This window comes from Mobula birostris, chromosome 5 (genome assembly GCF_030028105.1).
Source record: "Mobula birostris isolate sMobBir1 chromosome 5, sMobBir1.hap1, whole genome shotgun sequence".
In the NCBI taxonomy this organism is placed as follows: domain Eukaryota; kingdom Metazoa; phylum Chordata; class Chondrichthyes; order Myliobatiformes; family Myliobatidae; genus Mobula; species Mobula birostris.
This window is the reverse complement of record NC_092374.1, coordinates 73044611-73058226: the sequence shown is the minus strand read 5'-3', so window position 1 is coordinate 73058226 and position 13616 is coordinate 73044611. Positions and strand designations below refer to the sequence as shown.

General features: G+C 45.3%; 1 pseudogene; it reads right to left on the bottom strand.

Moving 5' to 3' along the window:
• Positions 1 to 2748: 2748 nt before the first annotated feature.
• Positions 2749 to 4112, bottom strand: LOC140198359 (paraneoplastic antigen Ma2 homolog; annotated as a pseudogene).
• Positions 4113 to 13616: the final 9504 nt, after the last annotated feature.

Here is a 13616-nt window from a genome sequence, read left to right as displayed (position 1 = left end):
GTTCGGGGGCAACGTGACCCGGTACAAGACGTGGTTCTTCAACTTCAACCGGGGCCACTCCTTCAGTAGTAGGGGAACGGAGGCATGCTTCACCTTCTCCACCTGGGCCATATCACCCTGTCTAACCGCGTACCAGATAGTGCCAATGCTTGGGTCATCACGCTGAGCCGCCCCCACTTCCTGGGGGCTCAACTCCGGCAACTGCCTGTTCCTCAGAGCAGTCACATTACAGTGAACAGTGGGCAGCGTGTCACCGTCAGCCCCCAGCATATCCACTGCCAGATCCGGCCTCATCGGAGCTCCTGCTTCCCCGTCGATCCCAACTTGACACATGGCCTTCACTCCCGGAGCAGGGACACTCTCCCACTCCTCAGCCGTGCCTGACTCGTTGTGCGCCCGACGAGACAGGGCATCTGCATCGATGTTCCGACTCCCCGGCTGGTACTTCAGGCTGAACACATAGGCAGACAAGGCTGCTAACCACCCGTGACCAGTAGCGTCCAGCTTCGCCGAAATCAGGATATAAGTGAGGGGATTGTTGTCAGTTCTCACCTCAAACTGGGCCCCGTATAGGTAGTCACTCAACTTGTCCACCACCGCCCATTTCAACGCCAAGAGCTCCAGCTTGTGAGTGGGATAGTTTCTCTCAGATGGCGAAAAACTCCGACTGACAAATGCCACCGGCCTCAATCCGTTTCCCTGTTCCTGGTACAGAACAGCCCCCAGACCGTCGTGACTGGCATCAGTGTGTAGAACATACGGCTTCCGGGGCTCAGCAAAAGCCAACACTGGGGCCTGTGTCAGCGCCCTTTTTAGAGATTTGAACACCTCCTCACATTGAGCATCCCACCTCAATCCAAAAGGCCCCCCCGGGTTCAAGTATCCTCCTACCTCCGACCCTCGGTCTCCCTTCCTCCTCCTCCCCACAGGTGGATAGCCACACAGCAGCTGGTTCAATGGGTGACTCACTTTCACATATCCTGTCACAAATCGCCGGTAATACCCACAAACCCCAAAAACGAGCGTAAGGCGCTCACCTTCTGGGGTCTCGGCCAGGTGGTGACTGCGGCTACCTTAGCTGGATCAATGGCCACTATATTTTGTGAGATTATGTGCCCGACATAGCTGACCGACGTCTTACAGAACTGACATTTATCCAGAGAAAGCTTTAACCCTTCCTCCTACAGCCGACTCAGCACCTTCAGCAGCCGCTCCTCATGTTCCTCCAACGTAAATCCAAACACTATCAGGTCGTCCAGGTACACCAATACCTCCAGCAGGTTCATGTCCCCCACTGTCCGCTCCATGAGCCGCTGGAAGGTGGCTGGGGCCCCCGATATGCCTTGGGGCATTCGTTCGAACTGGAAAAATCCCAGGGGGCAGATAAAGGCCGTCTTCTCTTCATCTGCCTCACTCATCGGAATCTGGTAATACCCACTCCGCAAATCCAATACACTGAACCATTGTGCACCACTCAGACAGGCCAATGCGTCTTCCACCCTTGGGATTGTATATTGGTCGGGAACAGTGTGCCGGTTCAGGGTCCTGTAGTCCACGCACATGCGTACCTTCCCATTTTTCTTCCTTTAGGGCTCCGGGACTCCTCGATAACCCCTACATCCTTCAACTGCCGCACATCTTCCACATCTGCTGGCGTCAACCGCCGTGACCCTTCTCTAAATGGGATGTCATTTGTCATCTGGATAGTGTGCCGAGTGCTCTTGGAACATCTCACATCAAACTTGCCCTGAGAAAAGACATCCCCCAGCTTCAGCATCTTCTCCACCAGCCTGCTCTTATACTCCGGCAGTACAGGGGAGTCTTTAAAATTAAAGGCCGGCTGGGTCAGCCCCCTGTTCTCCAATAGTTTTCCCCCAGTGGGTCTCACGGGGGCGTTAGACATCACCGTCACCGGGAACAAGTGCACGAGGGGCATCCCGTGCTTAAAGGTGATCTCCAACTCTGTTATGTTCCTTACCATCATCCCCATCCGCCGTGCCTGTACAGCTGAGGGCCTCTGCAATTCAGGTCTCACCAGCGCCCCAGCTGGGAACTGGGACTGCCCTTCCAGGTCGTCGGGGGCGTCTACTAGCAGGGCCTCACCCGGCGGTAATCCGGGGAATCTGGGGGTCCCCATCACTAATGCCACCTCCCCTGGCCGTATCACCTTAGGCCTCGCCTGAGTGCACCACACCATCCCTCGTTTGCACTCAGGATCCAGCCCCTGGGGGTCACCCACTCCTTTGTACACCGCACGGAACACGGGGTGGACCGAGAGGGTCTCCAGAAAGTTCTCCCCCGCCTTCTTCTTACAGGATCCCAAGAGCCGTCACACCAGAGGGGAGTTAGTCCCGTCTAGCAGGGCAGCGCCACCGGTTTCCACCGGGTCCGGACAAACCAACACCAGCGTCTCAAAGGCTTCCGACACTCCCACATCCCCCTCAGAGAATTCCAATCTCACTGACAGGTACCCATCGTACAGGTAATCACCGTCGCTCATGCCCCAAATCTCCAGCGCATTAAATGGGGTTACTGGCAAATGCTTCAGATGTTTGTTGTAGAACGACCGGAACAGTAAGGTAACCAGCGATCCTGTGTCAAGGATGGCTTTCGCAAAGATTCCCTCTATCCGTAGGGACATGCTGGAACGGGGTCCCACCAGTCCATCCGGAATAAGGGCTTGTACTTTTGGGGGTTCCATGGCTGCTTTTGGGGAATGTGTTCCTCCTGAGACTCCAGTCCGTTCCCTCACTGAGCCTCTCCTAAGTTTCCCGACACCTCTCCCTTCTTAGTGGCCCGGGGGACCTCCCTCCTAGGAGCATCTCGTCTCTCACAATCCCTCCGCAAGTGACCCGCTTCCCCACAGCTGTAGCACACCCCCGGCCACTCACATTCCTGCTGGAAATGCCCCTCTCTCCCACAGTTATAGCTCACGCTACCCCCCGCCTCTCTGCTCCCGGGACGCCCCACGAAAGGGGTACCCCCCCGCCATCCATCCCCTCACGCGGGGGGCCATCCCCCCCAGGAGCCCTTGGATTTCTCTGATCTCAACCCAGCCACCACCTCCTGAACCACTGAAGACTGTCTCTGGGGGTCCGAGCCCCCTGTTCGGCCCGAAGCACTCTCCTCCTCCCGCACCTCTCTAATCAGCTGCCCGATTGATGGAGGGGGGCTCCTCTTATATGACTGCTAGATACTCCAAGCCACCCTGTCATCCTCCCAGGAACCTCTATGTATCTGGCTCATCCTCAACTCTGCCACTTCGTCCGCTTCACTACCCCTCGGCGCCGCAGCCCAGTAAGCTTTCCTTCCAGATGGAAAATGTATTCTGAGAGCTTTTCCCCTCTTCCCTGCCCCATTCGTTGAAACTCTGCTAAAAGTCACCAGGGATCTCCTGACAGTCCAAACACTTCCTCCAAAGCGTCCAAACACTCCGACAGGGAAGCCGAAGGGCGTGCCGCTCTCAACTCGCGGACTACACCGGCTGCCCTGCCCCTTAAACTTTCCACCAATCGCTGTCTCTTTTCCTCATGCGAAACTGACCACGCCTCTAACAACAGGGACGTATTCTCAATCCGTGCCTCATAGTCATCATCCCCTTCTGGGGTGGGCCTGGATCCTGAGAAAATTCTCAGCTTTGGGCGGGGCCCCTCAACCCTTCTCACCAGGGAGGTAATGGCAGCCGCTAACTCAGAGGTCTCACCCCTAACTGGGGGATGGGGCCTGGCCAAGCCTTCCCACTCCAACCCTCCACACCTGGCTACTGGCACCTCCCCTGGGGCCTCATCTAGCTCCTCCTCCGGCACCTTCTCACTTGCGTCCTCCGGGAGGGTGTGGTGACCCCACGGCCCTGCCTCCCCCTGGACGTGGACTGTCGCTGGTAGTTCCAACGTCATGACGTCGGCACCCGTCCGCACCAACATCCAGCTGGGCTCCAGTTCTTTCCCACACCTTCTAGCTATAAGTTCTACCTGCTCGATACCTTTAATCAAACTCAACACTCACGCTAGTACACCTGCTGAAATGCGGAAATCCACCCCACTTAGCACGCACTCATGATTCACTGGTACATTCTCTAATTCACACCAATTTACAGTCTAATCTCGATCCATCTTCCCGAGTCTACATATTGAGCTTCTTTAGTTTACATTGAGTATCTCTGATATCCATTCCAAGCTTTTCAAATCACAAGTACTCAGGTTCCCAGCTTTGTGGTCTTGTGACTCAGGTCTGCATAACAAATGAGTGATCCAAGCAAGCTTATCAATTGATTCAACAAATCATCACTCAAGTCAATAGTGTAAACTTTGGAAGAGCCCTACTCCAAAAGCTGATCCCTGGCTGGAGTGTGCAAATATACAATTAAAGTAACCCTATCAAGAATATTTTTAACTCCTTGATGAAAGTCATGGTACAGACTGGGAAAATTGAACTCTCACTTAGCAAGTGAAACAGATCTACAGAGAATCACCTAGCTTAGCGATGAAAGAAACCTGTCTATGCTGTCTTGATCTGCACTGGGGCCATATCCGAACCCGGGTGACAACTGGCTTATAATGCTCTTTCTTCTGCCTCTCTCTCCTTTCTTGAAGGGTGAAGAGACATTTGAATTTTTCAATGCCTCCAGGACAATGCCAGAATCTATTAATTCCTGAAAGATCATTACAAATGCCTCCACAATCTCTTCAGCTACCTCTTTCAAAATCCTGGGGTGTAGACAGTCTGGTCCAGGTGATTTATCTACCTTCAGACCTTTCAGTGTCCTCAGCACCTTCTCCCTTGTCATGGCAACTTCACTCACTTCTGCCACCTGACACTCTGGAACTTCTGAAATTCTGCTGGTGTCTTCCACAGTGAACACTGATGCATTTGTCTGCCATTTCTTTTTCCCCCATTACTACTTCTCCAGCATCATTTTCCAGTGGTCTGTTATCTACTTTTACCTCTTTCCCTCGTGATATATCTGAAGAAACTTTTGGTATTGTCTTTAATATTATTAACTCCTTTACCTTTGTATTCCATATTTTCCATCTTTTTGAATTTTTAGTTGCGTCCAGATGATTTTTAAAAGTTTCCCAATCCTCTAACTTCCCAATAATTATTATATGCCCTCTCTTCTTCTTTAATGTTAGCCTTAAATTCCCTAGTCAGCCACAGTTGCATCATCCTGCCTTTAGAATACTACTACTTCTTTGGGATGTATCTATCCTGTGCCTTCTGAATTGCTTCCTGAAGTTCCAGCCATTGTTGCTGTGCTGTCATCCCTGCCAGTGTCTCCTTTCAATCAACTTTGACCAGTTTCTTTCTTATGCTTCTGTAATTCCCTTTCTTCCACTGCAATACTGATACATTTGACTTTGCTTCTCCCCCGCAGATTTCAGGGTGAATTTTGTCATATTATAATAACAGTGCCCCTAAAGGTTCCTTTACTTTAAGCTTGCTAATCAATTTTGGTTCATTGTACAACACCCAATCCAGTATAATAGTTGATCCCCTAGTGGGCTCAACCATGAGCTGCTCTATAAAGCCACCTTGTAGGCATTACAGAAATTCCCCCTCTTGGGATCCAGCACAAACCCAATTTTCCCCAAACCACCTGCATATTGAAACACCCCATGACTGTCATAATGTCGTGCTTTGACATGCCTTTTCTTTCTCCTGCTGAAATTTGTAGCCCACATCCTTGATACTGTTCAGAGGCCTATAAATAACTACTATCAGGGTCTCTTTAAAAACTTGCAGTTTCTTAGCTCTACCCAAAAGGCTTCTACACCTTCCAATTGATGTCATCTCTTTCACATTAGGGCAACATAGAGTAACCAACTGACTGGCTAGGCCATGAAGAAGCACAAGAAAGGAACTGGGCAAAGTTGATTTATAATGTGGGAGGATGCTGGAGTACACCTCACTATCATGGGGAGCAAACTCAACCCCTCACAGATAACACAGATCAAACCCAATTTCCTTGCAGTGTGAGGTACCAGTTATATAGACTGTGAGGCTGTGTGAAGAGAACTTATTTACCACTAAGACAGCTTGCCAACTTTAAATCCATTGATCAAATTAATTTGGAAATCTTTAGTATTACTAATAGTAATTGGACTGTTTTAAGGATTGAATCAGTTAATTGCATATCTAGAACTGCAATTATCCTGAATGAAGCAAATGCATGATTCTTACCTGACTTGGAGAATAAGGTGTAGTGGAACAGTAACAATGATCTAACTGTTAAAATGGCAAGACTGGCACCTCGCATAGTACTTACAGAAGCAGCAAACATGTCAGACTCCTCTAACACTACCCCTGAGTCGAGGTCATAGAGATATACAGTCAAGGGAATGGACTTGGAAAAAGCCTTAATAAATTGCATACAACTGTGCCGGTCATTGGCAAAACATAAGCTTCTGTGATGTCTGAAGCTCATAATTGTATGTCTGTATCAGGAAAGAGGATGTATTAGAAATATTGGCTCATTAGCATGGATTATTTCTCTCAGCCTGACAGTATCTAGCTCAGAGTGTAAGAGGAAGAAAACAAGAAGATTGTGACAGCTCTGCTGGAGATTTTTTGTCTTTGCCATGAGTTTCCTGCGACAAAACTAGAGAAAAGCTAATGTTATTCCTTGTCCAAAGAGGAATAAGAATAAGTCTGGAAACTATAAAAGACGCTGAGCTTAACATTAGGAGCAAGGAAGTTGTTGGAAAAGATTCTAAGTGACAAAATTTATGTTCATGGAAAGTTGCGGATTGATTTGGAAGGTCGGCATTGTTTTATGTAAGAAAGTGAAATCTCCTAAATCAGAATTTTTTGAAGAAGTAATTGAAAACTGAAGAAGGGACTCGGCCCAAAATGTTGACTGTTTATTGATTTCCAGTAGACACTCCCTGACATGCTGAGTTCCTCCAGCATTCAATGCCCTAAAACAGAAGTATGCAGACAGAGCAGCAAACATAATTTACATGGATTTTAGTAAGGTTTTTGAAAGGTTTGATTTGTATGCTGATTTTGCAGATTTGGATTGCATAAAACTTCCAAAGCATTTGGCAAACTGGCTTCAAGATAATGATAGGAGGCAGAGGCTAGAGGTAGATAAGTGACTTTTAACTGGAAGACTGTGACAAGAGGTGCTGGGACCTTTACTATTTGTAATTCATACAAATAATTCAAATAAAGAAATAGGTGGTTTAGCAGATGGCACAAAACTGGTGGGGTCATAGAACACGAAGAAGGTTGTCTAAGAATGCATTGGAATTTAGCTCAGCTAGAAATTTGGGCAGAGTAATGGCAGATATAATTTAATCCGGACAAGTGTGAAGTAACACAATGTGGTAAATAAAATTCTGGTAGGACATATAGACTAAATGATAAGAACTTTAAGAATATTGATGTACATAGGAGCCTTGGGAGCATGTCCATAGCTCTCTATGAATGAAGACATAGGTGTATAGAGAAGTAAGGGAGGTACCAAGACCAAGGCATTGAATGCAAAGTTTGGGATGTCAAATTGTAGTTGTATAAACTCTTGGTTAGACCACGCTCTGAGTATTGTGTACATTTCTGGTAAGGTTGGTATATCTTCAAAGACATGGTAGAAATATAGAGAGTTCAGAATAGATTCATCTGGATGTTGTCTGGAGTAGAGGATTGTAGTTATGAATAGTGATTGGGGAGGTTAGATCTATTGTCACTGCAATTAAAGAGGTTGAACAATGATCATACAGAGGTTTGTAACATTATGAAAATAGATAGTCAGAAAGTCTTTTTCCTAAGAAGGGGAGCATAGAACTGGAGAACACAAGTTTAATGTGAAAAGAGGGAAATTTAAAGGAGATCTTAAGGTTTTGACCTGAGGATCATAATCAAACAATTTGATTCCTATCTGGATCTATCATCTTGGAGTAACTCTTAGTTTGATCTCTTTGGATAACTAGAGATTTTCCTTTCTGACATTGCAAAACCATCAGACAACATGGTGAAAATAAAAATTCTCAATAAGAGGAATGGCTGTCATTCCTTTACAAATGCTTTGGAGTGAAGTTCTGATGGTATTGGGTTTGCTGTCCATGAAGTTCTGAACGCAAATGAAGATCTTAAGCCCTAACCAATATAGATAGTTGTTGGTATATTCAGTAATGGGAGGTTATACTCTAACCACCTACTCTTCAAGGCTAGATCTGTTTATCGTCCATGGCCGGTTTGGCTGCCAATAGCCACTATTTGAGTACATGGTCCACCCTCCCTGCAAAAGAGGAGATTTTTCAGCTTGCAAAGTAATTTGAACACAGTTCATTTATTTTTAATGACACCCATTTAAATTAAGAGGAAGTACTTAAAATGCATTTAAAACCCACGCAGGTTCTCTATCATAAAAAATTTCCAATTTGCAAATGATTTTTAAAACACAGATTTCCAAAACACAGGTCCAATTTCCATCAGCTAAAAACACTTACCAATGCGTTGCAGATAAACAAGTCATCCATCACAGAAATCAAAGACAGAGGAATGGATTCTGGTCACCCTATCTTTCTGCCATTCTTCTTGTTGTTCCTTCACCATTCCTAACAAAACTGACTGCTCTTGAACATTTATACAATTTTTTTCTCTACTTGGTGACTTCGCTCACTTGATATTTTCAGTTACATTTGTCGGGCCAGGTAAGCACACTGTTTAATTAAGCTGAAGTGGATTCCATTGTTTTCTCTTGATTAAATAATGGGCCAAAGGGAACCCTATTGTTGTCTTGCTTGACAAGAGGCTGAGTATGGAATATTGATTGGAAGATTAACTTACTCAAAAACAACCCTTTGATTTACTTATGGGTAGAATCAACTTCTGCCTCAGCAGGGATCTGGACCCACTGCAATTTGCTTTTCTTCTCATTATGTCTACAGCAAATGCAATCTCACTGGCTCTCTGGGTGACCTTGGATCACCTGGACAATAGAAATACCTATATCAGGATGCTGTTTATTGACTATAGCTCAGCATTTAACACCATCATTCCTACAGTTCTGATCAAAAAGCTTCAGAACCTGGACCTCTGTACCTCCCTCTGCAATTTGATCCTCAACTTCCTCACCAGAAGACCACAATCTGTGAAGATTAGAAATAACCTCTCCACCTTGCTGACAATCAAAACTGGCCACCCTCAGGGATGTGTGCTTAGCCTACTGCTCTACTCTCTCTACACCATAACTGTGTGGCTAGGCACAGCTCAAATGCCATCCATAAATTTGCTTGCGATACAACCATTGTTGGCAGAATCTCAGATGGTGATGGAAGGGTGTACAGGAGTAAGATAATTGAGTGGTGTTGCAGCAACTCAACATCAAAAACTGATTGTGGACTTCAGAAAGTGTAATATGAGGGAACACACACCTGTCCTCAAAGAGGGATCAGAAGTGGAGAGAATGAGCAATTTCAAGTTCCTGTTGTCAATATCTCTGAGGAACTAATCTGGACCCATCGATGCAGCTACATTTCATTAGAAGTTTGAGGACATTTGGTATGTCACCAAAAACACTCACAAATTTCTACAGGTGTACCTTCGAGAGCATTCTATTCGGCTGATCACCATCTGGTATGTGGGGCTACTGCCGTGGATCGAAGTAAGCTGCAGAGAATTGTGAAATTAGTCACCTCCACCATATGCACAAGCCTCCGTAGTATCCAGGACATCTTCAATGAGCGGTGCCTCAGAAAGTTGACTTCCATTGTTAACAACCCCCACCGCTCAGGACATACCCTGTTCTCATTGCTACCATCAGGAAAGAGGTACATGAGCCTGAAGGCACACACTCTGTGATTCAGGAACAGCTTCTTCCCCTCTGCCATCTGATTTCTGAATGGACATTGAACCCACGAACGCTACCTCACTACTTTATTTTTATTCCCTATATTTTGCACTGCCTGTTTAACTATTTATACACACACACACACACATACATACACATTTATTGTAACTCACAATTTTTTATCTCTATTGTCATGCATTGCATGGTACTGCTGCTGCATAGTTAACAAATTTCACAACATACGCTGGTGATATTAAACCTGATTCTGATCCCTGGAAGTGTCAACTTCTGTTTTAGAAAGCTGAGCTCAACAAAAATGCCGTGCCCACCGCCCCCCGCCCACCCCCGCCGGCTGAGGACAATGATTATCCATCACAAAGTCAGATTGACAGTCTCAGATGGGGGGGGGGGGGTAATAAAGCATTACCATTAAAATATTATTTACAGAATGGAAAAAAAATCAATGCTGAAGCACCTACACTAGTAATTTAGATTATCTGGATAAATAAATGTAGATTTTGACAAATACTACCACCACAGCTGGGGAATTTAAATTCCAAGAAGCGACTAATTTAGTTATAAAATAGTAATAGTGTTTATGACTCATTAGTTTAATCTTTCAGTCCCTTGTTTAGCAACTTTAATTCACCTCTGTCTTAAAGTTATTCAAAGACTCTTGGCAAATTGCACTAATTAATAGATTCTGCTCTCTCCAGTACAATTTGGAAACAATTAGGGTGTGTGATGATGGGGGTGGGGGAGCGGGGTAGAGTTGCTTGTAATATCAAGGGAAACATGGAAGCTGAAGAGAAAGGCTGCCAAACAGTGGAAATGCCGAGACAGGATGGAGATGATTGTGTCAGTGATTAAAAGAGGCACTGGATGCATGGTGTAGCTTTGCAGCAGGGAAAAGAGTGCAAGAACATTGCATTGCAAAAGGGGAAGGCAGCTCAAGCAGAAGTGCCTGTTTACAGAAGTAACATCAGTAAATAGATTACCATCATAAGAAGTGGTGACATGTGGTGGTGCTACCATGAAGTGAGTAAATGGAAAAGGATATTGCCAAAATTTGGGGCAGAATGGGAAGCTATTGTGCAAATATATGTTACACAAATGTGAGCAGCAACAAAGCCACTCTGAACCGAAAGGGCAGGGTGATAGTTCACAGCTCAGCACATACAGAAACCAGCTGCCCTCTATCTGTACATTTTGCTGCTTTGGTAAAGCATATTCAAACACCCCACTCAACCCACCACTGATATTCTCTCTTCTCGTCTCTTCCATCAGGCAGAATATACAAAAGCCTGAAAGCATGTACCTCCAGGTTTAAGGACAGCTTCTATTCCATTGTTATAAGACTAATGGAATGGTCCCTAATGTGTTATTATTAGGTGTGTATGTAATAAAGAACTTCAGTTCCCAGGGTGCAATGCGGGCAATTCACCTGGTGACGCTGGTTAACGGGGAGTGCGTGTTAAAGTGTGGTGCTAGAAGCCATGACTGTCTCCTGTTAGTAAACATGTTAACGTTTAAACCCACACAAAGTTTATCTTTTATCAAGAACAAGCATAACGTGGTGTCAGACGTTGGTGTGAGGTCTGAATACAAAGAATAACTGAATACCATGAGCAACTGAGAATGAGATGTTAGGTTCTGACAGAAGCTGCCAGCAAGAGAGCACGCTGTCTCAATGTTCACTGAGATTCAGGTGAAACAACCCGAAAAATTCTGTTGTAGTTACCTGCAATCTAATGGATTACTGAAAATGCCTCAAACAGTGATTAAGTGCAACATATTTAGCAGCAAGTAGAGCTGAAGGTGCAGAGGAAAAGTTGAACATATATCTTTCTGCACATAATTGGCGAAGATGCTTTGAACATCTACAACAGCTTTCAAATTGATTATACAGCCTTGATATTGGAGACTCTGATGACAAAATTTAAGGAGTATTTTGTTCCAAGTAAAAACATCATGTTTGAGAGATACAAGTGCTTCCCCTGTGAGTTTGGAGAATTTAGAGACTCAGTAGTCAGAAACAAAATAGTTTGTGGAATCCTAGATAATGGGATCAGAGAAAGCTTGCTCAGTGAAAAAGGTTTTATGCTAGAAAAGGTGTAGGTCAATGGAGACAGACAAGCACAAGCTAAGGAGCTGCATAGGGCAAAAGCAACAGTGCATGCTGTGAAAACAGAAGGGCAGAACACAAGGCATTTCTCAAAGCAAAGAGATAGCCTCAAACAGCAAATGTGGAGGTGGGCATATCCCAAAGATGTGTCCTGCTGGTGGAAAGTCCTGCAATAATTGTGGGAAGAGGAATTATTTTGCAAAGTGCTGCAAATCTGGGGCTACCTAGAGGAAGGTGCATGATGTTGATGAGGAATTTGAGAAAGTTTTTGTAGATTCTCTGCAGACTGCTGGTACTGGTAAGACAGAATGGATCGGCCCAGTGTCAGTGAATGAGATAGTAATTCCATTCACGCTTGACACTGGAGCCCAGGTGAATCTGTTATCTGTGGATGATTACAAGACTCTCAAAGTAAAGACCAAGATTTACCCAGTGAAGTTAAAAGTGACAGGCTATACTGGAGAAAACATTCCAGTAAAGAGGGGCTGCATTGTGACCTTCAAGCACAAGGGACAGCACCTAAAGGCACAGCTATTGATTAAGGAAGGAGAGTACAGCCAATATTGGGTCTGAGTGCATGTGAAAAGCTCACTTTGGTGACAATAGTTTCCATAGCGGCTTCACAGACCAAAAATGACCACTCTTCACTCATGGAAGAGTATGCAGATGTCTTTGAGGGGCTAGTGTACACAAAATCCATGTAGATGAGAAAGTAGCTCCTGATGTCTATGCATGCAGGAAGGTTCCATTTACACTTAGAAGCGAACTTAAACAAGAACTAGTGTGCGTGGAATAGATGAGTGTCATACAGAACATTGAAGAAATGACAGATTGGGTGAGTTCACTGGGTCACTGTGCAAAATAAAAATGAAGCATTGCAGATATGTCTGGACCCAAGAGATCTCAATAAAGACATCAAGAGAGTGTTTTAAATTACCAGTTCACCAGAGAGAAGGTATTACTTCCTTCAGTTACCATATGGAATTCTGTCTGCACCAGAAGTCTACCAAAAAACTATCCACATTAACTTTGAGGGCAAACTTGGTGTTGAGACATGATCAATGACATCATCGTCTGGGGGTTCACCAAGGAAGAACACGATGCACGACTGAGACGGGTGCTAGACGTGACACAGAATGTAAATTTGAAATTAAATTAAGAGAAATGAGAGTTTGGTGTTAAGACACTGACTTGCATAGGAGATGCCATATCAGAAGAGGAAGTGAAGCCTGACCCAAAAAAAAAGGTCAGCCATAGTGAACATGGAGAGGTCCCAAAACAAAGAGGAGGTGAGACATTACCCGGGGCTGGTGACTTATCTGTGTCAGCACCACTTAGGGCATTTCTGGAGCAGCAAAATGAGTGGATTTGGTCTGACGAGCAAGAAGAGTGTTTCCTGAGGTTGAAAAGTATCCTAACTGAAGATCCCATGCTGAAGTTTTATGATGCAGAAATGCGTACTATGATCTCGGCTGATGTGTCTCAGTACAGCCTTGGAGCAGTACTACTGCAGCAGCATGATGACACATGGCAACCTCTGGCCTGTGCATCAAGGACTTTAACAAGTGCAGAAGCCAACTATACACAGATAGAGAAAGCTTCTTGCCAGCATGTATGCATGCAAAAGGTTCCATCAGCAAATTTATGGACAAGTTTTTGAAAAGTGAGGCAGGCCATAAACCACTGGTCTCAATTATC